Genomic DNA, 25,951 nt, shown 5'->3' on the forward strand with positions numbered 1-25,951 from the left:
TGTTTTTGGTCAAAATGACTCTATTTAGGTCTCCAAGTGTCTATAAAGCCCTTTTTAGTCAAAATAACTACGTTTGGTCACCGAAGGTCTGAAAAACTATTTTAGAGTCTCAAAACTCCGCATTTAGATTTGGTATTTGTTTGGGTCAAAATTACTCTATTTTGGTCTCCAAGTGTCTGAAAAGCCCTTTTTAGTCAAAATAACTACGTTTGGTCACCAAAGGCCTGAAAACCTTTTTTTTAGCCAAAATGACTGTATTTTTGTCTTTTAGAGTCTTAAAAAGCCGGGTTTAGACAAGATAATTGCATTTCGTAACCAGTGATATGAAAACTTTTTTTGGTCAAAATGACTCTATTTTGGTCTCCAAGTGTCTAAGAAGCCCTTTTAAGTCAAAATAACTGCATTTGGTCAGCAAAGGTATGAAAAAAAATTTAGTCAAAATAATTGTATTTTCGTCTTTTAGAGTCTTAAAAACCGGTGTTGGACAAGATAATTGCATTTGGTAACCAATGGCCTGAAAAAATGTTTTTGGTCAAAATGACTCTATCTAGGTCTCCAAGTGTCTAAAAAGCCCTTTTTAGTCATAATAACTACGTTTGGTCAACAAAGGTCTGAAAAACTATTTTAGCCAAAATGACTGTATTTTTGTCTTTTAGAGTCTCAAAACTCCGCATTTAGATTTGGTATTTGTTTGGGTCAAAATGACTCTATTTTTGTCTCCAAGTGTCTAAAAAGCCTTTTTAGTCAAAATAACTGCATTTGGTCACCAAAGGTCTGAAAAACTTTTTTAGCCAAAATGACTGTATTTTTGTCTTTTAGAGTCTTAAAAAGCCGGGTTTAGACAAGATAATTGCATTTCGTAACCAGTGATCTGAAAACATTTTTTTTGGTCAAAATGACTCTATTTTGGTCTCCAAGTGTCTAAAAAGCCCTTTTTAGTCAAAATAACTGCATTTGGTTACCAAAGGTCTGAAAAAAATTTAGTCAAAATGATTGTATTTTCGTCTATTAGAGTTTTAAAAAGCCGGTTTTGGACAAGATAATTGCATTTGGTAACCAATCGCCTGAAACACTTGTTTGGGTCAAAATTACTCTATTTTGGTCTCCAAGTGTCTAAAAATCCTTTTTTAGTCAAAATAACTGCATTTGGTCACCAAAGGTCTGAAAACCTTTTTTTTTTGCCAAAATAACAGTATTTTTGTCCTTTAGAGTCTTAAAAAGCCGGTTTTAGACAAGATAATTGCATTTCGTGCCCAGTGATCTGAAAACATTTTTTTGGTAAAAATGACTCTATTTTGTTCTCCAAGTGTCTGAAAAGCCATTTTTTGTCAAAATAACTACGTTTGGTCACCAAAGGTCTGAAAACCTTTTTTTAGCCAAAATGACTGTATTTTTGTCTTTTAGAGTCTTAAAACACCGCTTTTAGACAAGATAAACTACATTTGGTAACCAATGGCCTGAAAAAATGTTTTTGGTCAAAATGACTCTATTTAGGTCTCCAAGTGTCTAAAAAGCCCTTTTTAGTCATAATAACTACGTTTGGTCAACAAAGGTCTGAAAAACTATTTTAGCCAAAATGACTGTATTTTTGTCTTTTAGAGTCTCAAAACTCCGCATTTAAATTTGGTATTTGTTTGGGTCAAAATGGCTCTATTTTGGTCTCCAAGTGTCTAAAAAGCCTTTTTAGTCAAAATAACTGCATTTGGTCACCAAAGGTCTGAAAAACTTTTTTCAGCCAAAATGACTGTATTTTTGTCTTTTAGAGTCTCAAAACTCCGCATTTAGATTTGGTATTTGTTTGGGTCAAAATGACTCTATTTAGGTCTCCAAGTGTCTATAAAGCCCTTTTTAGTCAAAATAACTACGTTTGGTCACCAAAGGTCTGAAAAACTATTTTAGAGTCTCAAAACTCCGCATTTAGATTTGGTATTTGTTTGGGTCAAAATGACTCTATTTTGGTCTCCAAGTGTCTAAAAAGCCTTTTTTAGTCAAAATAACTACGTTTGGTCACCAAAGGTCTGAAAACCTTTTTTCAGCCAAAATGACTATATTTTTGTCTTTTAGAGTCTTAAAAAGCCGGTTTTAGACAAGATAATTGCATTTCGTGCCCAGTGATCTGAAAACATTTTTTTGGTCAAAATGAGTCTATTTTGGTCTCCAAGTGTCTGAAAAGCCCTTTTTAGACAAAATAACTACGTTTGGTCACCAAAGGTCTGAAAACCTTTTTTTAGCAAAAATGACTGTATTTTTGTCTTTTAGAGTCTTAAAACACTGCTTTTAGACAAGATAAACTACATTTGGTAACCAATGGCCTGAAAAAAAGGTTTTTGGTCAAAATGACTCTATTTAGGTCTCCAAGTGTCTATAAAGCCCTTTTTAGTCAAAATAACTACGTTTGGTCACCAAAGGTCTGAAAAACTATTTTAGAGTCTCAAAATTCCGCATTTAGATTTGGTATTTGTTTGGGTCAAAATGACTCTATTTTGGTCTCAGAGTGTCTAAAAAGCCTTTTTTAGTCAAAATAACTGCATTTGGTCACCAAAGGTCTGAAAACCTTTTTTTAGCCAAAATAACTGTATTTTTGTCTTTTAGAGTCTTAAAACACCGCTTTTAGACAAGATAAACTACATTTGGTAACCAATGGCCTGAAAAAATGTTTTTGGTCAAAATGACTCTATTTAGGTCTCCAAGTGTCTATAAAGCCCTTTTTAGTCAAAATAACTACGTTTGGTCACCGAAGGTCTGAAAAACTATTTTAGAGTCTCAAAACTCCGCATTTAGATTTGGTATTTGTTTGGGTCAAAATTACTCTATTTTGGTCTCCAAGTGTCTGAAAAGCCCTTTTTAGTCAAAATAACTACGTTTGGTCACCAAAGGTCTGAAAACCTTTTTTTTAGCCAAAATGACTGTATTTTTGTCTTTTAGAGTCTTAAAAAGCCGGGTTTAGACAAGATAATTGCATTTCGTAACCAGTGATATGAAAACTTTTTTTGGTCAAAATGACTCTATTTTGGTCTCCAAGTGTCTAAGAAGCCCTTTTAAGTCAAAATAACTGCATTTGGTCAGCAAAGGTATGAAAAAAAATTTAGTCAAAATAATTGTATTTTCGTCTATTAGAGTCTTAAAACCGGTTTTGGACAAGATAATTGCATTTGGTAACCAATGGCCTGAAAAAATGTTTTTGGTCAAAATGACTCTATCTAGGTCTCCAAGTGTCTAAAAAGCCCTTTTTAGTCATAATAACTACGTTTGGTCAACAAAGGTCTGAAAAACTATTTTAGCCAAAATGACTGTATTTTTGTCTTTTAGAGTCTCAAAACTCCGCATTTAGATTTGGTATTTGTTTGGGTCAAAATGACTCTATTTTTGTCTCCAAGTGTCTAAAAAGCCTTTTTAGTCAAAATAACTGCATTTGGTCACCAAAGGTCTGAAAAACTTTTTTAGCCAAAATGACTGTATTTTTGTCTTTTAGAGTCTTAAAAAGCCGGGTTTAGACAAGATAATTGCATTTCGTAACCAGTGATCTGAAAACATTTTTTTGGTCAAAATGACTCTATTTTGGTCTCCAAGTGTCTAAAAAGCCCTTTTTAGTCAAAATAACTGCATTTGGTTACCAAAGGTCTGAAAAACTATTTTAGAGTCTCAAAACTCCGCATTTAGATTTGGTATTTGTTTGGGTCAAAATTACTCTATTTTGGTCTCCAAGTGTCTAAAAAGCCTTTTTTAGTCAAAATAACTGCATTTGGTCACCAAAGGTCTGAAAAACTTTTTTAGCCAAAATGACTGTATTTTTGTCTTTTAGAGTCTTAAAAAGCCGGGTTTAGACAAGATAATTGCATTTCGTAACCAGTGATCTGAAAACATTTTTTTGGTCAAAATGACTCTATTTTGGTCTCCAAGTGTCTAAAAAGCCCTTTTTAGTCAAAATAACTGCATTTGGTTACCAAAGGTCTGAAAAAAATTTAGTCAAAATGATTGTATTTTCGTCTATTAGAGTTTTAAAAAGCCGGTTTTGGACAAAATAATTGCATTTGGTAACCAATCGCCTGAAACACTTGTTTGGGTCAAAATTACTCTATTTTGGTCTCCAAGTGTCTAAAAATCCTTTTTTAGTCAAAATAACTGCATTTGGTCACCAAAGGTCTGAAAACCTTTTTTTTGCCAAAATAACAGTATTTTTGTCCTTTAGAGTCTTAAAAAGCCGGTTTTAGACAAGATAATTGCATTTCGTGCCCAGTGATCTGAAAACATTTTTTTGGTAAAAATGACTCTATTTTGGTCTCCAAGTGTCTGAAAAGCCATTTTTTGTCAAAATAACTACGTTTGGTCACCAAAGGTCTGAAAACCTTTTTTTAGCCAAAATGACTGTATTTTTGTCTTTTAGAGTCTTAAAACACCGCTTTTAGACAAGATAAACTACATTTGGTAACCAATGGCCTGAAAAAATGTTTTTGGTCAAAATGACTCTATTTAGGTCTCCAAGTGTCTAAAAAGCCCTTTTTAGTCATAAAAACTACGTTTGGTCAACAAAGGTCTGAAAAACTATTTTAGCCAAAATGACTGTATTTTTGTCTTTTAGAGTCTCAAAACTCCGCATTTAAATTTGGTATTTGTTTGGGTCAAAATGACTCTATTTTGGTCTCCAAGTGTCTAAAAAGCCTTTTTAGTCAAAATAACTGCATTTGGTCACCAAAGGTCTGAAAAACTTTTTTAGCCAAAATGACTGTATTTTTGTCTTTTAGAGTCTTAAAAAGCCGGTTTTAGACAAGATAATTGCATTTCGTGCCCAGTGATCTGAAAACTTTTTTTGGTCAAAATGACTCTATTTTGGTCTCCAAGTGTCTAAAAAGCCTTTTTTAGTCAAAATAACTACGTTTGGTCACCAAAGGACTGAAAACCTTTTTTCAGCCAAAATGACTGTATTTTTGTCTTTTAGAGTCTTAAAACACTGCTTTTAGACAAGATAAACTACATTTGGTAACCAATGGCCTGAAAAAATGTTTTTGGTCAAAATGACTCTATTTAGGTCTCCAAGTGTCTATAAAGCCCTTTTTAGTCAAAATAACTACGTTTGGTCACCAAAGGTCTGAAAAACTATTTTAGAGTCTCAAAACTCCGCATTTAGATTTGGTATTTGTTTGGGTCAAAATTACTCTATTTTGGTCTCCAAGTGTCTAAAAAGCCTTTTTTAGTCAAAATAACTGCATTTGGTCACCAAAGGTCTGAAAAACTTTTTTAGCCAAAATGACTGTATTTTTGTCTTTTAGAGTCTTAAAAAGCCGGGTTTAGACAAGATAATTGCATTTCGTAACCAGTGATATGAAAACTTTTTTTGGTCAAAATGACTCTATTTTGGTCTCCAAGTGTCTAAGAAGCCCTTTTAAGTCAAAATAACTGCATTTGGTCAGCAAAGGTATAAAAAAATTAAGTCAAAATGATTGTATTCTCGTCTATTAGAGTCTTAAAAACTGGTTTTGGACAAGATAATTGCATTTGGTAACCAATGGCATGAAAAAATGTTTTTGGTCAAAATGACTCTATCTAGGTCTCCAAGTGTCTAAAAAGCCCTTTTTAGTCATAATAACTACGTTTGGTCAACAAAGGTCTGAAAAACTATTGTAGCCAAAATGACTGTATTTTTGTCTTTTAGAGTCTCAAAACTCCGCATTTAGATTTGGTATTTGTTTGGGTCAAAATGACTCTATTTTTGTCTCCAAGTGTCTAAAAAGCCTTTTTAGTCAAAATAACTGCATTTGGTCACCAAAGGTCTGAAAAACTTTTTTAGCCAAAATGACTATATTTTTGTCTTTTAGAGTCTTAAAAAGCCGGGTTCAGACAAGATAATTGCATTTCGTAACCAGTGATATGAAAACTTTTTTTGGTCAAAATGACTCTATTTTGGTCTCCAAGTGTCTAAGAAGCCCTTTTAAGTCAAAATAACTGCATTTGGTCAGCAAAGGTATAAAAAAATTAAGTCAAAATGATTGTATTCTCGTCTATTAGAGTCTTAAAAACTGGTTTTGGACAAGATAATTGCATTTGGTAACCAATGGCATGAAAAAATGTTTTTGGTCAAAATGACTCTATCTAGGTCTCCAAGTGTCTAAAAAGCCCTTTTTAGTCATAATAACTACGTTTGGTCAACAAAGGTCTGAAAAACTATTGTAGCCAAAATGACTGTATTTTTGTCTTTTAGAGTCTCAAAACTCCGCATTTAGATTTGGTATTTGTTTGGGTCAAAATGACTCTATTTTTGTCTCCAAGTGTCTAAAAAGCCTTTTTAGTCAAAATAACTGCATTTGGTCACCAAAGGTCTGAAAAACTTTTTTAGCCAAAATGACTGTATTTTTGTCTTTTAGAGTCTTAAAAAGCCGGGTTCAGACAAGATAATTGCATTTCGTAACCAGTGATCTGAAAACATTTTTTTGGTCAAAATGACTCTATTTTGGTCTCCAAGTGTCTAAAAAGCCCTTTTTAGTCAAAATAACTGCATTTGGTTACCAAAGGTCTGAAAAAAAATTTAGTCAAAATGATTGTATTTTCGTCTATTAGAGTTTTAAAAAGCCGGTTTTGGACAAGATAATTGCATTTGGTAACCAATCGCCTGAAACACTTGTTTGGGTCAAAATTACTCTATTTTGGTCTCCAAGTGTCTAAAAATCCTTTTTTAGTCAAAATAACTGCATTTGGTCACCAAAGGTCTGAAAACCTTTTTTTTAGCCAAAATAACAGTATTTTTGTCCTTTAGAGTCTTAAAAAGCCGGTTTTAGACAAGATAATTGCATTTCGTGCCCAGTGATCTGAAAACATTTTTTTGGTAAAAATGACTCTATTTTGGTCTCCAAGTGTCTGAAAAGCCATTTTTTGTCAAAATAACTACGTTTGGTCACCAAAGGTCTGAAAACCTTTTTTTAGCCAAAATGACTGTATTTTTGTCTTTTAGAGTCTTAAAACACCGCTTTTAGACAAGATAAACTACATTTGGTAACCAATGGCCTGAAAAAATGTTTTTGGTCAAAATGACTCTATTTAGGTCTCCAAGTGTCTATAAAGCCCTTTTTAGTCAAAATAACTACGTTTGGTCACTGAAGGTCTGAAAAACTATTTTAGAGTCTCAAAACTCCGCATTTAGATTTGGTATTTGTTTGGGTCAAAATTACTCTATTTTGGTCTCCAAGTGTCTGAAAAGCCCTTTTTAGTCAAAATAACTACGTTTGGTCACCAAAGGCCTGAAAACCTTTTTTTTTAGCCAAAATGACTGTATTTTTGTCTTTTAGAGTCTTAAAAAGCCGGGTTTAGACAAGATAATTGCATTTCGTAACCAGTGATATGAAAACTTTTTTTGGTCAAAATGACTCTATTTTGGTCTCCAAGTGTCTAAGAAGCCCTTTTAAGTCAAAATAACTGCATTTGGTCAGCAAAGGTATGAAAAAAAATTTAGTCAAAATAATTGTATTTTCGTCTTTTAGAGTCTTAAAAACCGGTGTTGGACAAGATAATTGCATTTGGTAACCAATGGCCTGAAAAAATGTTTTTGGTCAAAATGACTCTATCTAGGTCTCCAAGTGTCTAAAAAGCCCTTTTTAGTCATAATAACTACGTTTGGTCAACAAAGGTCTGAAAAACTATTTTAGCCAAAATGACTGTATTTTTATCTTTTAGAGTCTCAAAACTCCGCATTTAGATTTGGTATTTGTTTGGGTCAAAATGACTCTATTTTTGTCTCCAAGTGTCTAAAAAGCCTTTTTAGTCAAAATAACTGCATTTGGTCACCAAAGGTCTGAAAAACTTTTTTAGCCAAAATGACTGTATTTTTGTCTTTTAGAGTCTTAAAAAGCCGGGTTTAGACAAGATAATTGCATTTCGTAACCAGTGATCTGAAAACATTTTTTTTTGGTCAAAATGACTCTATTTTGGTCTCCAAGTGTCTAAAAAGCCCTTTTTAGTCAAAATAACTGCATTTGGTTACCAAAGGTCTGAAAAAAATTTAGTCAAAATGATTGTATTTTCGTCTATTAGAGTTTTAAAAAAACGGTTTTGGACAAGATAATTGCATTTGGTAACCAATCGCCTGAAACACTTGTTTGGGTCAAAATTACTCTATTTTGGTCTCCAAGTGTCTAAAAATCCTTTTTTAGTCAAAATAACTGCATTTGGTCACCAAAGGTCTGAAAACCTTTTTTTTTTGCCAAAATAACAGTATTTTTGTCCTTTAGAGTCTTAAAAAGCCGGTTTTAGACAAGATAATTGCATTTCGTGCCCAGTGATCTGAAAACATTTTTTTGGTAAAAATGACTCTATTTTGTTCTCCAAGTGTCTGAAAAGCCATTTTTTGTCAAAATAACTACGTTTGGTCACCAAAGGTCTGAAAACCTTTTTTTAGCCAAAATGACTGTATTTTTGTCTTTTAGAGTCTTAAAACACCGCTTTTAGACAAGATAAACTACATTTGGTAACCAATGGCCTGAAAAAATGTTTTTGGTCAAAATGACTCTATTTAGGTCTCCAAGTGTCTAAAAAGCCCTTTTTAGTCATAATAACTACGTTTGGTCAACAAAGGTCTGAAAAACTATTTTAGCCAAAATGACTGTATTTTTGTCTTTTAGAGTCTCAAAACTCCGCATTTAAATTTGGTATTTGTTTGGGTCAAAATGGCTCTATTTTGGTCTCCAAGTGTCTAAAAAGCCTTTTTAGTCAAAATAACTGCATTTGGTCACCAAAGGTCTGAAAAACTTTTTTCAGCCAAAATGACTGTATTTTTGTCTTTTAGAGTCTCAAAACTCCGCATTTAGATTTGGTATTTGTTTGGGTCAAAATGACTCTATTTAGGTCTCCAAGTGTCTATAAAGCCCTTTTTAGTCAAAATAACTACGTTTGGTCACCAAAGGTCTGAAAAACTATTTTAGAGTCTCAAAACTCCGCATTTAGATTTGGTATTTGTTTGGGTCAAAATGACTCTATTTTGGTCTCCAAGTGTCTAAAAAGCCTTTTTTAGTCAAAATAACTACGTTTGGTCACCAAAGGTCTGAAAACCTTTTTTCAGCCAAAATGACTGTATTTTTGTCTTTTAGAGTCTTAAAAAGCCGGTTTTAGACAAGATAATTGCATTTCGTGCCCAGTGATCTGAAAACATTTTTTTGGTCAAAATGAGTCTATTTTGGTCTCCAAGTGTCTGAAAAGCCCTTTTTAGACAAAATAACTACGTTTGGTCACCAAAGGTCTGAAAACCTTTTTTAGCCAAAATGACTGTATTTTTGTCTTTTAGAGTCTTAAAACACCGCTTTTAGACAAGATAAACTACATTTGGTAACCAATGGCCTGAAAAAATGTTTTTGGTCAAAATGACTCTATTTAGGTCACCAAGTGTCTATAAAGCCCTTTTTAGTCAAAATAACTACGTTTGGTCACCGAAGGTCTGAAAAACTATTTTAGAGTCTCAAAACTCCGCATTTAGATTTGGTATTTGTTTGGGTCAAAATTACTCTATTTTGGTCTCCAAGTGTCTGAAAAGCCCTTTTTAGTCAAAATAACTACGTTTGGTCACCAAAGGTCTGAAAACCTTTTTTTTAGCCAAAATGACTGTATTTTTGTCTTTTAGAGTCTTAAAAAGCCGGGTTTAGACAAGATAATTGCATTTCGTAACCAGTGATATGAAAACTTTTTTTGGTCAAAATGACTCTATTTTGGTCTCCAAGTGTCTAAGAAGCCCTTTTAAGTCAAAATAACTGCATTTGGTCAGCAAAGGTATGAAAAAAAATTTAGTCAAAATAATTGTATTTTCGTCTTTTAGAGTCTTAAAAACCGGTGTTGGACAAGATAATTGCATTTGGTAACCAATGGCCTGAAAAAATGTTTTTGGTCAAAATGACTCTATCTAGGTCTCCAAGTGTCTAAAAAGCCCTTTTTAGTCATAATAACTACGTTTGGTCAACAAAGGTCTGAAAAACTATTTTAGCCAAAATGACTGTATTTTTGTCTTTTAGAGTCTCAAAACTCCGCATTTAGATTTGGTATTTGTTTGGGTCAAAATGACTCTATTTTTGTCTCCAAGTGTCTAAAAAGCCTTTTTAGTCAAAATAACTGCATTTGGTCACCAAAGGTCTGAAAAACTTTTTTAGCCAAAATGACTGTATTTTTGTCTTTTAGAGTCTTAAAAAGCCGGGTTTAGACAAGATAATTGCATTTCGTAACCAGTGATCTGAAAACATTTTTTTTGGTCAAAATGACTCTATTTTGGTCTCCAAGTGTCTAAAAAGCCCTTTTTAGTCAAAATAACTGCATTTGGTCACCAAAGGTCTGAAAACCTTTTTTTAGCCAAAATAACTGTATTTTTGTCTTTTAGAGTCTTAAAACACCGCTTTTAGACAAGATAAACTACATTTGGTAACCAATGGCCTGAAAAAATGTTTTTGGTCAAAATGACTCTATTTAGGTCTCCAAGTGTCTATAAAGCCCTTTTTAGTCAAAATAACTACGTTTGGTCACCGAAGGTCTGAAAAACTATTTTAGAGTCTCAAAACTCCGCATTTAGATTTGGTATTTGTTTGGGTCAAAATTACTCTATTTTGGTCTCCAAGTGTCTGAAAAGCCCTTTTTAGTCAAAATAACTACGTTTGGTCACCAAAGGTCTGAAAACCTTTTTTTTAGCCAAAATTACTGTATTTTTGTCTTTTAGAGTCTTAAAAAGCCGGGTTTAGACAAGATAATTGCATTTCGTAACCAGTGATATGAAAACTTTTTTTGGTCAAAATGACTCTATTTTGGTCTCCAAGTGTCTAAGAAGCCCTTTTAAGTCAAAATAACTGCATTTGGTCAGCAAAGGTATGAAAAAAAATTTAGTCAAAATAATTGTATTTTCGTCTATTAGAGTCTTAAAAACCGGTTTTGGACAAGATAATTGCATTTGGTAACCAATGGCCTGAAAAAATGTTTTTGGTCAAAATGACTCTATCTAGGTCTCCAAGTGTCTAAAAAGCCCTTTTTAGTCATAATAACTACGTTTGGTCAACAAAGGTCTGAAAAACTATTTTAGCCAAAATGACTGTATTTTTGTCTTTTAGAGTCTCAAAACTCCGCATTTAGATTTGGTATTTGTTTGGGTCAAAATGACTCTATTTTTGTCTCCAAGTGTCTAAAAAGCCTTTTTAGTCAAAATAACTGCATTTGGTCACCAAAGGTCTGAAAAACTTTTTTAGCCAAAATGACTGTATTTTTGTCTTTTAGAGTCTTAAAAAGCCGGGTTTAGACAAGATAATTGCATTTCGTAACCAGTGATCTGAAAACATTTTTTTGGTCAAAATGACTCTATTTTGGTCTCCAAGTGTCTAAAAAGCCCTTTTTAGTCAAAATAACTGCATTTGGTTACCAAAGGTCTGAAAAAAATTTAGTCAAAATGATTGTATTTTCGTCTATTAGAGTTTTAAAAAGCCGGTTTTGGACAAGATAATTGCATTTGGTAACCAATCGCCTGAAACACTTGTTTGGGTCAAAATTACTCTATTTTGGTCTCCAAGTGTCTAAGAATCCTTTTTTAGTCAAAATAACTGCATTTGGTCACCAAAGGTCTGAAAACCTTTTTTTTAGCCAAAATAACAGTATTTTTGTCCTTTAGAGTCTTAAAAAGCCGGTTTTAGACAAGATAATTGCATTTCGTGCCCAGTGATCTGAAAACATTTTTTTGTTAAAAAATGACTCTTTTTTGGTCTCCAAGTGTCTGAAAAGCCATTTTTTGTCAAAATAACTACGTTTGGTCACCAAAGGTCTGAAAACCTTTTTTAGCCAAAATGACTGTATTTTTGTCTTTTAGAGTCTTAAAACACCGCTTTTAGACAAGATAAACTACATTTGGTAACCAATGGCCTGAAAAAATGTTTTTGGTCAAAATGACTCTATTTAGGTCTCCAAGTGTCTATAAAGCCCTTTTTAGTCAAAATAACTACGTTTGGTCACCGAAGGTCTGAAAAACTATTTTAGAGTCTCAAAACTCCGCATTTAGATTTGGTATTTGTTTGGGTCAAAATTACTCTATTTTGGTCTCCAAGTGTCTGAAAAGCCCTTTTTAGTCAAAATAACTACGTTTGGTCACCAAAGGTCTGAAAACCTTTTTTTTAGCCAAAATGACTGTATTTTTGTCTTTTAGAGTCTTAAAAAGCCGGGTTTAGACAAGATAATTGCATTTCGTAACCAGTGATATGAAAACTTTTTTTGGTCAAAATGACTCTATTTTGGTCTCCAAGTGTCTAAGAAGCCCTTTTAAGTCAAAATAACTGCATTTGGTCAGCAAAGGTATGAAAAAAATTTAGTCAAAATAATTGTATTTTCGTCTATTATAGTCTTAAAAACCAGTTTTGGACAAGATAATTGCATTTGGTAACCAATGGCCTGAAAAAATGTTTTTGGTCAAAATGACTCTATCTAGGTCTCCAAGTGTCTAAAAAGCCCTTTTTAGTCATAATAACTACGTTTGGTCAACAAAGGTCTGAAAAACTATTTTAGCCAAAATGACTGTATTTTTGTCTTTTAGAGTCTCAAAACTCCGCATTTAGATTTGGTATTTGTTTGGGTCAAAATGACTCTATTTTTGTCTCCAAGTGTCTAAAAAGCCTTTTTAGTCAAAATAACTGCATTTGGTCACCAAAGGTCTGAAAAACTTTTTTAGCCAAAATGACTGTATTTTTGTCTTTTAGAGTCTTAAAAAGCTGGGTTTAGACAAGATAATTGCATTTCGTAACCAGTGATCTGAAAACATTTTTTTGGTCAAAATGACTCTATTTTGGTCTCCAAGTGTCTAAAAAGCCCTTTTTAGTCAAAATAACTGCATTTGGTTACCAAAGGTCTGAAAAAAATTTAGTCAAAATGATTGTATTTTTGTCTATTAGAGTTTTAAAAAGCTGGTTTTGGACAAGATAATTGCATTTGGTAACCAATCGCCTGAAACACTTGTTTGGGTCAAAATTACTCTATTTTGGTCTCCAAGTGTCTAAAAATCCTTTTTTAGTCAAAATAACTGCATTTGGTCACCAAAGGTCTGAAAACCTTTTTTTTAGCCAAAATAACAGTATTTTTGTCCTTTAGAGTCTTAAAAAGCCGGTTTTAGACAAGATAATTGCATTTCGTGCCCAGTGATCTGAAAACATTTTTTTGGTAAAAATGACTCTATTTTGGTCTCCAAGTGTCTGAAAAGCCATTTTTTGTCAAAATAACTACGTTTGGTCACCAAAGGTCTGAAAACCTTTTTTTAGCCAAAATGACTGTATTTTTGTCTTTTAGAGTCTTAAAACACCGCTTTTAGACAAGATAAACTACATTTGGTAACCAATGGCCTGAAAAAATGTTTTTGGTCAAAATGACTCTATTTAGGTCTCCAAGTGTCTAAAAAGCCCTTTTTAGTCATAATAACTACGTTTGGTCAACAAAGGTCTGAAAAACTATTTTAGCCAAAATGACTGTATTTTTGTCTTTTAGAGTCTCAAAACTCCGCATTTAAATTTGGTATTTGTTTGGGTCAAAATGGCTCTATTTTGGTCTCCAAGTGTCTAAAAAGCCTTTTTAGTCAAAATAACTGCATTTGGTCACCAAAGGTCTGAAAAACTTTTTTAGCCAAAATGACTGTATTTTTGTCTTTTAGAGTCTTAAAAAGCCGGGTTTAGACAAGATAATTGCATTTCATAACCTGTGATCTGAAAATTTTTTTTGTCAAAATGACTCTATTTTGGTCTCCAAGTGTCTAAAAAGCCTTTTTTAGTCAAAATAACTACGTTTGGTCACCAAAGGTCTGAAAACCTTTTTTCAGCCAAAATGACTGTATTTTTGTCTTTTAGAGTCTCAAAACTCCGCATTTAGATTTGGTATTTGTTTGGGTCAAAATGACTCTATTTAGGTCTCCAAGTGTCTATAAAGCCCTTTTTAGTCAAAATAACTACGTTTGGTCACCAAAGGTCTGAAAAACTATTTTAGAGTCTCAAAACTCCGCATTTAGATTTGGTATTTGTTTGGGTCAAAATGACTCTATTTTGGTCTCCAAGTGTCTAAAAAGCCTTTTTTAGTAAAAATAACTACGTTTGGTCACCAAAGGTCTGAAAACCTTTTTTCAGCCAAAATGACTGTATTTTTGTCTTTTAGAGTCTTAAAAAGCCGGTTTTAGACAAGATAATTGCATTTCGTGCCCAGTGATCTGAAAACATTTTTTTGGTCAAAATGAGTCTATTTTGGTCTCCAAGTGTCTGAAAAGCCCTTTTTAGACAAAATAACTACGTTTGGTCACCAAAGGTCTGAAAACCTTTTTTTAGCAAAAATGACTGTATTTTTGTCTTTTAGAGTCTTAAAACACTGCTTTTAGACAAGATAAACTACATTTGGTAACCAATGGCCTGAAAAAATGTTTTTGGTCAAAATGACTCTATTTAGGTCTCCAAGTGTCTATAAAGCCCTTTTTAGTCAAAATAACTACGTTTGGTCACCAAAGGTCTGAAAAACTATTTTAGAGTCTCAAAATTCCGCATTTAGATTTGGTATTTGTTTGGGTCAAAATGACTCTATTTTGGTCTCAGAGTGTCTAAAAAGCCTTTTTTAGTCAAAATAACTGCATTTGGTCACCAAAGGTCTGAAAACCTTTTTTCAGCCAAAATAACTGTATTTTTGTCTTTTAGAGTCTTAAAACTCCGCATTTAGATTTGGTATTTGTTTGGGTCAAAATGACTCTATTTTTGTCTCCAAGTGTCTAAAAAGCCTTTTTAGTCAAAATAACTGCATTTGGTCACCAAAGGTCTGAAAAACTTTTTTAGCCAAAATGACTGTATTTTTGTCTTTTAGAGTCTTAAAATGCCGGGTTTAGACAAGATAATTGCATTTCGTAACCAGTGATCTGAAAACATTTTTTTGGTCAAAATGACTCTATTTTGGTCTCCAAGTGTCTAAAAAGCCCTTTTTAGTCAAAATAACTGCATTTGGTTACCAAAGGTCTGAAAAAAATGTAGTCAAAATGATTGTATTTTCGTCTACTAGAGTTTTAAAAAGCCGGTTTTGGACAAGATAATTGCATTTGGTAACCAATCGCCTGAAACACTTGTTTGGGTCAAAATTACTCTATTTTGGTCTCCAGGTGTCTAAGAATCCTTTTTTAGTCAAAATAACTGCATTTGGTCACCAAAGGTCTGAAAACCTTTTTTTTAGCCAAAATAACAGTATTTTTGTCCTTTAGAGTCTTAAAAAGCCGGTTTTAGACAAGATAATTGCATTTCGTGCCCAGTGATCTGAAAACATTTTTTTGGTAAAAATGACTCTATTTTGGTCTCCAAGTGTCTGAAAAGCCATTTTTTGTCAAAATAACTACGTTTGGTCACCAAAGGTCTGAAAACCTTTTTTTGGCCAAAATGACTGTATTTTTGTCTTTTAGAGTCTTAAAACACCGCTTTTAGACAAGATAAACTACATTTGGTAACCAATGGCCTGAAAAAATGTTTTTGGTCAAAATGACTCTATTTAGGTCTCCAAGTGTCTATAAAGCCCTTTTTAGTCAAAATAACTACGTTTGGTCACCGAAGGTCTGAAAAACTATTTTAGAGTCTCAAAACTCCGCATTTAGATTTGGTATTTGTTTGGGTCAAAATTACTCTATTTTGGTCTCCAAGTGTCTGAAAAGCCCTTTTTAGTCAAAATAACTACGTTTGGTCACCAAAGGTCTGAAAACCTTTTTTTTAGCCAAAATGACTGTATTTTTGTCTTTTAGAGTCTTAAAAAGCCGGGTTTAGACAAGATAATTGCATTTCGTAACCAGTGATATGAAAACTTTTTTTGGTCAAAATGACTCTATTTTGGTCTCCAAGTGTCTAAGAAGCCCTTTTAAGTCAAAATAACTGCATTTGGTCAGCAAAGGTATGAAAAAAATTTAGTCAAAATAATTGTATTTTCGTCTATTAGAGTCTTAAAAACCAGTTTTGGACAAGATAATTGCATTTGGTAACCAATGGCCTGAAAAAATGTTTTTGGTCAAAATGACTCTATCTAGGTCTCCAAGTGTCTAAAAAGCCCTTTTTAGTCATAATAACTACGTTTGGTCAACAAAGGTCTGAAAAACTATTTTAGCCAAAATGACTGTATTTTTGTCTTTTAGAGTCTCAAAACTCCGCATTTAGATTTGGTATTTGTTTGGGTCAAAATGACTCTATTTTTGTCTCCAAGTGTCTAAAAAGCCTTTTTAGTCAAAATAACTGCATTTGGTCACCAAAGGTCTGAAAAACTTTTTTAGCCAAAATGACTGTATTTTTGTCTTTTAGAGTCTTAAAAAGCTGGGTTTAGACAAGATAATTGCATTTCGTAACCAGTGATCTGAAAACATTTTTTTGGTCAAAATGACTCTATTTTGGTCTCCAAGTGTCTAAAAAGCCCTTTTTAGTCAAAATAACTGCATTTGGTTACCAAAGGTCTGAAAAAAATTTAGTCAAAATGATTGTATTTTCGTCTATTAGAGTTTTAAAAAGCTGGTTTTGGACAAGATAATTGCATTTGGTAACCAATCGCCTGAAACACTTGTTTGGGTCAAAATTACTCTATTTTGGTCTCCAAGTGTCTAAAAATCCTTTTTTAGTCAAAATAACTGCATTTGGTCACCAAAGGTCTGAAAACCTTTTTTTTAGCCAAAATAACAGTATTTTTGTCCTTTAGAGTCTTAAAAAGCCGGTTTTAGACAAGATAATTGCATTTCGTGCCCAGTGATCTGAAAACATTTTTTTGGTAAAAATGACTCTATTTTGGTCTCCAAGTGTCTGAAAAGCCATTTTTTGTCAAAATAACTACGTTTGGTCACCAAAGGTCTGAAAACCTTTTTTTAGCCAAAATGACTGTATTTTTGTCTTTTAGAGTCTTAAAACACCGCTTTTAGACAAGATAAACTACATTTGGTAACCAATGGCCTGAAAAAATGTTTTTGGTCAAAATGACTCTATTTAGGTCTCCAAGTGTCTAAAAAGCCCTTTTTAGTCATAATAACTACGTTTGGTCAACAAAGGTCTGAAAAACTATTTTAGCCAAAATGACTGTATTTTTGTCTTTTAGAGTCTCAAAACTCCGCATTTAAATTTGGTATTTGTTTGGGTCAAAATGGCTCTATTTTGGTCTCCAAGTGTCTAAAAAGCCTTTTTAGTCAAAATAACTGCATTTGGTCACCAAAGGTCTGAAAAACTTTTTTAGCCAAAATGACTGTATTTTTGTCTTTTAGAGTCTTAAAAAGCCGGGTTTAGACAAGATAATTGCATTTCATAACCTGTGATCTGAAAATTTTTTTTGTCAAAATGACTCTATTTTGGTCTCCAAGTGTCTAAAAAGCCTTTTTTAGTCAAAATAACTACGTTTGGTCACCAAAGGTCTGAAAACCTTTTTTCAGCCAAAATGACTGTATTTTTGTCTTTTAGAGTCTCAAAACTCCGCATTTAGATTTGGTATTTGTTTGGGTCAAAATGACTCTATTTAGGTCTCCAAGTGTCTATAAAGCCCTTTTTAGTCAAAATAACTACGTTTGGTCACCAAAGGTCTGAAAAACTATTTTAGAGTCTCAAAACTCCGCATTTAGATTTGGTATTTGTTTGGGTCAAAATGACTCTATTTTGGTCTCCAAGTGTCTAAAAAGCCTTTTTTAGTCAAAATAACTACGTTTGGTCACCAAAGGTCTGAAAACCTTTTTTCAGCCAAAATGACTGTATTTTTGTCTTTTAGAGTCTCAAAACTCCGCATTTAAATTTGGTATTTGTTTGGGTCAAAATGGCTCTATTTTGGTCTCCAAGTGTCTAAAAAGCCTTTTTAGTCAAAATAACTACGTTTGGTCACCAAAGGTCTGAAAACCTTTTTTCAGCCAAAATGACTGTATTTTTGTCTTTTAGAGTCTTAAAAAGCCGGTTTTAGACAAGATAATTGCATTTCGTGCCCAGTGATCTGAAAACATTTTTTTGGTCAAAATGAGTCTATTTTGGTCTCCAAGTGTCTGAAAAGCCCTTTTTAGACAAAATAACTACGTTTGGTCACCAAAGGTCTGAAAACCTTTTTTTAGCAAAAATGACTGTATTTTTGTCTTTTAGAGTCTTAAAACACTGCTTTTAGACAAGATAAACTACATTTGGTAACCAATGGCCTGAAAAAATGTTTTTGGTCAAAATGACTCTATTTAGGTCTCCAAGTGTCTATAAAGCCCTTTTTAGTCAAAATAACTACGTTTGGTCACCAAAGGTCTGAAAAACTATTTTAGAGTCTCAAAACTCCGCATTTAGATTTGGTATTTGTTTGGGTCAAAATTACTCTATTTTGGTCTCCAAGTGTCTAAAAAGCCTTTTTTAGTCAAAATAACTGCATTTGGTCACCAAAGGTCTGAAAAACTTTTTTAGCCAAAATGACTATATTTTTGTCTTTTAGAGTCTTAAAAAGCCGGGTTTAGACAAGATAATTGCATTTCGTAACCAGTGATATGAAAACTTTTTTTGGTCAAAATGACTCTATTTTGGTCTCCAAGTGTCTAAGAAGCCCTTTTAAGTCAAAATAACTGCATTTGGTCAGCAAAGGTATAAAAAAATTAAGTCAAAATGATTGTATTCTCGTCTATTAGAGTCTTAAAAACTGGTTTTGGACAAGATAATTGCATTTGGTAACCAATGGCATGAAAAAATGTTTTTGGTCAAAATGACTCTATCTAGGTCTCCAAGTGTCTAAAAAGCCCTTTTTAGTCATAATAACTACGTTTGGTCAACAAAGGTCTGAAAAACTATTTTAGCCAAAATGACTGTATTTTTGTCTTTTAGAGTCTCAAAACTCCGCATTTAGATTTGGTATTTGTTTGGGTCAAAATTACTCTATTTTTGTCTCCAAGTGTCTAAAAAGCCTTTTTAGTCAAAATAACTGCATTTGGTCACCAAAGGTCTGAAAAACTTTTTTAGCCAAAATGACTGTATTTTTGTCTTTTAGAGTCTTAAAAAGCCGGGTTCAGACAAGATAATTGCATTTCGTAACCAGTGATCTGAAAACATTTTTTTGGTCAAAATGACTCTATTTTGGTCTCCAAGTGTCTAAAAAGCCCTTTTTAGTCAAAATAACTGCATTTGGTTACCAAAGGTCTGAAAAAAAATTTAGTCAAAATGATTGTATTTTCGTCTATTAGAGTTTTAAAAAGCCGGTTTTGGACAAGATAATTGCGTTTGGTAACCAATCGCCTGAAACACTTGTTTGGGTCAAAATTACTCTATTTTGGTCTCCAGTGTCTAAAAATCCTTTTTTAGTCAAAATAACTGCATTTGGTCACCAAAGGTCTGAAAACCTTTTTTTTAGCCAAAATAACAGTATTTTTGTCCTTTAGAGTCTTAAAAAGCCGGTTTTAGACAAGATAATTGCATTTCGTGCCCAGTGATCTGAAAACATTTTTTTGGTAAAAATGACTCTATTTTGGTCTCCAAGTGTCTGAAAAGCCATTTTTTGTCAAAATAACTACGTTTGGTCACCAAAGGTCTGAAAACCTTTTTTTAGCCAAAATGACTGTATTTTTGTCTTTTAGAGTCTTAAAACACCGCTTTTAGACAAGATAAACTACATTTGGTAACCAATGGCCTGAAAAAATGTTTTTGGTCAAAATGACTCTATTTAGGTCTCCAAGTGTCTATAAAGCCCTTTTTAGTCAAAATAACTACGTTTGGTCACCGAAGGTCTGAAAAACTATTTTAGAGTCTCAAAACTCCGCATTTAGATTTGGTATTTGTTTGGGTTAAAATTACTCTATTTTGGTCTCCAAGTGTCTGAAAAGCCCTTTTTAGTCAAAATAACTACGTTTGGTCACCAAAGGCCTGAAAACCTTTTTTTTTAGCCAAAATGACTGTATTTTTGTCTTTTAGAGTCTTAAAAAGCCGGGTTTAGTTAAGATAATTGCATTTCGTAACCAGTGATATGAAAACTTTTTTTGGTCAAAATGACTCTATTTTGGTCTCCAAGTGTCTAAGAAGCCCTTTTAAGTCAAAATAACTGCATTTGGTCAGCAAAGGTATGAAAAAAAATTTAGTCAAAATAATTGTATTTTCGTCTATTAGAGTCTTAAAAACCGGTTTTGGACAAGATAATTGCATTTGGTAACCAATGGCCTGAAAAAATGTTTTTGGTCAAAATGACTCTATCTAGGTCTCCAAGTGTCTAAAAAGCCCTTTTTAGTCATAATAACTACGTTTGGTCAACAAAGGTCTGAAAAACTATTTTAGCCAAAATGACTGTATTTTTGTCTTTTAGAGTCTCAAAACTCCGCATTTAGATTTGGTATTTGTTTGGGTCAAAATGACTCTATTTTTGTCTCCAAGTGTCTAAAAAGCCTTTTTAGTCAAAATAACTGCATTTGGTCACCAAAGGTCTGAAAAACTTTTTTAGCCAAAATGACTGTATTTTTGTCTTTTAGAGTCTTAAAAAGCCGGGTTTAGACAAGATAATTGCATTTCGTAACCAGTGATCTGAAAACATTTTTTTGGTCAAAATGACTCTATTTTGGTCTCCAAGTGTCTAAAAAGCCCTTTTTAGTCAAAATAACTGCATTTGGTTACCAAAGGTCTGAAAAAAAATTAGTCAAAATGATTGTATTTTCGTCTATTAGAGTTTTAAAAAGCCGGTTTTGGACAAGATAATTGCATTTGGTAACCAATCGCCTGAAACACTTGTTTGGGTCAAAATTACTCTATTTTGGTCTCCAAGTGTCTAAAAATCCTTTTTTAGTCAAAATAACTGCATTTGGTCACCAAAGGTCTGAAAACCTTTTTTTTAGCCAAAATAACAGTATTTTTGTCTTTTAGAGTCTTAAAAAGCCGGTTTTAGACAAGATAATTGCATTTCGTGCCCAGTGATCTGAAAACATTTTTTTGGTAAAAATGACTCTATTTTGGTCTCCAAGTGTCTGAAAAGCCATTTTTTGTCAAAATAACTACGTTTGGTCACCAAAGGTCTGAAAACCTTTTTTTAGCCAAAATGACTGTATTTTTGTCTTTTAGAGTCTTAAAACACCGCTTTTAACAAGATAAACTACATTTGGTAACCAATGGCCTGAAAAAATGTTTTTGGTCAAAATGACTCTATTTAGGTCTCCAAGTGTCTATAAAGCCCTTTTTAGTCAAAATAACTACGTTTGGTCACCGAAGGTCTGAAAAACTATTTTAGAGTCTCAAAACTCCGCATTTAGATTTGGTATTTGTTTGGGTCAAAATTACTCTATTTTGGTCTCCAAGTGTCTGAAAAGCCCTTTTTAGTCAAAATAACTACGTTTGGTCACCAAAGGTCTGAAAACCTTTTTTTAGCCAAAATGACTGTATTTTTGTCTTTTAGAGTCTTAAAAAGCCGGGTTTAGACAAGATAATTGCATTTCGTAACCAGTGATATGAAAACTTTTTTTGGTCAAAATGACTCTATTTTGGTCTCCAAGTGTCTAAGAAGCCCTTTTAAGTCAAAATAACTGCATTTGGTCAGCAAAGGTATGAAAAAAATTTAGTCAAAATAATTGTATTTTCGTCTATTAGAGTCTTAAAAACCAGTTTTGGACAAGATAATTGCATTTGGTAACCAATGGCCTGAAAAAATGTTTTTGGTCAAAATGACTCTATTTAGGTCTCCAAGTGTCTAAAAAGCCCTTTTTAGTCATAATAACTACGTTTGGTCAACAAAGGTCTGAAAAACTATTTTAGCCAAAATGACTGTATTTTTGTCTTTTAGAGTCTCAAAACTCCGCATTTAGATTTGGTATTTGTTTGGGTCAAAATGACTCTATTTTTGTCTCCAAGTGTCTAAAAAGCCTTTTTAGTCAAAATAACTGCATTTGGTCACCAAAGGTCTGAAAAACTTTTTTAGCCAAAATGACTGTATTTTTGTCTTTTAGAGTCTTAAAAAGCCGGGTTTAGACAAGATAATTGCATTTCGTAACCAGTGATCTGAAAACATTTTTTTGGTCAAAATGACTCTATTTTGGTCTCCAAGTGTATAAAAAGCCCTTTTTAGTCAAAATAACTGCATTTGGTTACCAAAGGTCTGAAAAAAATTTAGTCAAAATGATTGTATTTTCGTCTATTAGAGTTTTAAAAAGCCGGTTTTGGACAAGATAATTGCATTTGGTAACCAATCGCCTGAAACACTTGTTTGGGTCAAAATTACTCTATTTTGGTCTCCAAGTGTCTAAAACTCCTTTTTTAGTCAAAATAACTGCATTTGGTCACCAAAGGTCTGAAAACCTTTTTTTTTAGCCAAAATAACAGTATTTTTGTCCTTTAGAGTCTTAAAAAGCCGGTTTTAGACAAGATAATTGCATTTCGTGCCCAGTGATCTGAAAACATTTTTTTGGTAAAAATGACTCTATTTTGGTCTCCAAGTGTCTATAAAGCCCTTTTTAGTCAAAATAACTACGTTTGGTCACCAAAGGTCTGAAAAACTATTTTAGAGTCTCAAAACTCCGCATTTAGATTTGGTATTTGTTTGGGTCAAAATTACTCTATTTTGGTCTCCAAGTGTCTAAAAAGCCTTTTTTAGTCAAAATAACTGCATTTGGTCACCAAAGGTCTGTAAAACTTTTTTAGCCAAAGTACTGTATTTTTGTCTTTTAGAGTCTCAAAACGCCGATTTTAGACAACATAACTGAGTTTGGTAACCAATGGCCTGAAAAAATGTCTTTGGTCATAATGACTCTATTTTGGTCTCCAAGTGTCTAAAAGGCCTTTTTTATTCAAAATAACTGCATTTGGTCACCAAAGGTCTGAAAATAAAATGTAGTCAAAATGACTATTTTTTTCTTTTAGTCTTAAAACGCCGCTTTCAGACAAGATAACTGCATTTGGTAACCAATGGCCTGAAAAAATGTTTTTGGTCAAAATGACTCTATTTTGGTCTCCAAGTGTCTAAAAAGCCTTCTTTACTCAAAATAACTGCATTTAGTCACCAAAGGTCTGATAAAATTTTTTAGTCAAAATGACTGTATTTTTGTCTTTTAGAGTTTTAAAACGCCACTTTTAAAAAAGATAACTGCATGTGGCAACCAATGGCCTGAAAAAATGTTAACCAATGGCCAGAAAAAAAATGATTTTTGTCAAAATGACTCTATTTTGGTCTCCAAGTGTCTAAAAGCCCTTTTTAGTCAAAATAACTGCATTTAGTCACCAAAGGTCTGATAAAACTTTTTAGTCAAAATGACTATATTTTTGTCTTTTAGAGTCTTAAAACGCCACTTTTAAACAAGATAACTGCATTTGGTAACCAATGGCCTGAAAAAATGTTTTTGGTTAAAATGACTCTATTGTGGTCTCCAAGTGTCTAAAAAGCCTTTATTAGTCAAAATAACTGCATATCACCAAAGGTCTATAAAACTTTTTTAGCCAAAGTACTGTATTTTTCTCTTTAGTCTTAAAACGCCGCTTTTAAACAAGATAACTGCATTTGGTAACCAATGGCCTGAAAAAATGTTAACCAATGGCCAGAAAAAAAATGTTTTTGGTCAAAATGACTCTATTTTGATCTCCAATAGTGATGTCGCGAACCTAAAATTCGCCGTTCGCGAACGCGAACATCAGCAAATGTTCGCGAACTGGCGAACCGGGCGAACCGCCATAGACTTCAATAGGCAGGCGAATTTTAAAACACACAGGGACTCTTTCTGGCCACAATAGTGATGGAAAGGGATCATGCAAAAAAAGTTCTTAAAAATTATAATTTTTTGATAGAGAGCCAATTATTGGAAAAATTAAAAAAAAATAAAAATAAAAAATTTCTTTGGATTTAGCATCTGGGGGGTCTAAAAAGTGTACCTGTGAAGTTTCAGCTCTGTAGCATGTCCAGAACCCCTAAAAAACAGCATTTTTCTTATATTTTCAGGAATATGGCTTCTCTGCGGCTGGCTTTTCCTCTTGCAGGCATTTAGCGGGCATTTTTTTAGGCAGGCATGTCATTTTTTGTATTTAGTGTCTGGGGGGTCTAAAAAGTGTACCTGTCAATTTTCAGCTCTGTAGCATGTCCAGAACCCCTAAAAAACAGCATTTTTCTTATATTTTCAGGAATATGGCTTCTCTGCGGCTGGCTTTTTCTCTTGCAGGCATTTAGCGGGCATTTTTTTAGGCAGGCATGTCATTTTTTGTATTTAGTGTCTGGGGGGTCACAAAAGTGTACCTGTCAAGTTTCAGCTCTGTAGCATGTCCAGAACCCCTAAAAAACAGCATTTTTCTTATATTTTCAGGAATATGGCTTCTCTGCGGCTGGCTTTTTCTCTTGCAGGCATTTAGCGGGCATTTTTTTAGGCAGGCATGTCATTTTTTGTATTTAGTGTCTGGGGGGTCTAAAAAGTGTACCTGTCAAGTTTCAGCTCTGTAGCATGTCCAGAACCCCTAAAAAACAGCATTTTTCTTATATTTTCAGGAATACGGCTTCTCTGCGGCTGTCTTTTTCTCTTGCAGGCATTTATCGGGCATTTTTTTAGGCAGGCATGTCATTTTTTGTATTTAGTGTCTGGGGGGTCACAAAAGTGTACCTGTCAAGTTTCAGCTCTGTAGCATGTCCAGAACCCCTAAAAAACAGCATTTTTCTTATATTTTCAGGAATACGGCTTCTCTGCGGCTGTCTTTTTCTCTTGCAGGCATTTATCGGGCATTTTTTTAGGCAGGCATGTCATTTTTTGTATTTAGTGTCTGGGGGGTCACAAAAGTGTACCTGTCAAGTTTCAGCTCTGTAGCATGTCCACAACCCAAAAAAAACAGCATTTTTCTTATATTTTCAGGAATACGGCTTCTCTGCGGCTGTCTTTTTCTCTTGCAGGCATTTATCGGGCATTTTTTTAGGCAGGCATGTAATTTTTTGTATTTAGTGTCTGGGGGGTCTAAAAAGTGTACCTGTCAATTTTCAGCTCTGTAGCATGTCCAGAACCCCTAAAAAACAGCATTTTTCTTATATTTTCAGGAATATGGCTTCTCTGCGGCTGGCTTTTTCTCTTGCAGGCATTTAGCGGGCATTTTTTTAGGCAGGCATGTCATTTTTTGTATTTAGTGTCTGGGGGGTCACAAAAGTGTACCTGTCAAGTTTCAGCTCTGTAGCATGTCCAGAACCCCTAAAAAACAGCATTTTTCTTATATTTTCAGGAATATGGCTTCTCTGCGGCTGGCTTTTTCTCTTGCAGGCATTTAGCGGGCATTTTTTTAGGCAGGCATGTCATTTTTTGTATTTAGTGTCTGGGGGGTCTAAAAAGTGTACCTGTCAAGTTTCAGCTCTGTAGCATGTCCAGAACCCCTAAAAAACAGCATTTTTCTTATATTTTCAGGAATACGGCTTCTCTGCGGCTGTCTTTTTCTCTTGCAGGCATTTATCGGGCATTTTTTTAGGCAGGCATGTCATTTTTTGTATTTAGTGTCTGGGGGGTCACAAAAGTGTACCTGTCAAGTTTCAGCTCTGTAGCATGTCCAGAACCCCTACAAAACAGCATTTTTCTTATATTTTCAGGAATACGGCTTCTCTGCGGCTGTCTTTTTCTCTTGCAGGCATTTATCGGGCATTTTTTTAGGCAGGCATGTCATTTTTTGTATTTAGTGTCTGGGGGGTCACAAAAGTGTACCTGTCAAGTTTCAGCTCTGTAGCATGTCCACAACCCAAAAAAAACAGCATTTTTCTTATATTTTCAGGAATACGGCTTCTCTGCGGCTGTCTTTTTCTCTTGCAGGCATTTATCGGGCATTTTTTTAGGCAGGCATGTAATTTTTTGTATTTAGTGTCTGGGGGGTCTAAAAAGTGTACCTGTCAAGTTTCAGCTCTGTAGCATGTCCAGAACCCCTAAAAAACAGAATTTTTCTTATATTTTCAGGAATACGGCTTCTCTGCGGCTGTCTTTTTCTCTTGCAGGCATTTATCGGGCATTTTTTTAGGCAGGCATGTCATTTTTTGTATTTAGTGTCTGGGGGGTCACAAAAGTGTACCTGTCAAGTTTCAGCTCTGT

Source organism: Pelophylax lessonae, assembly GCF_965119305.1.
Source record: "Pelophylax lessonae genome assembly, chromosome: 6".
NCBI classification, from domain to species: Eukaryota; Metazoa; Chordata; class Amphibia; order Anura; family Ranidae; genus Pelophylax; species Pelophylax lessonae.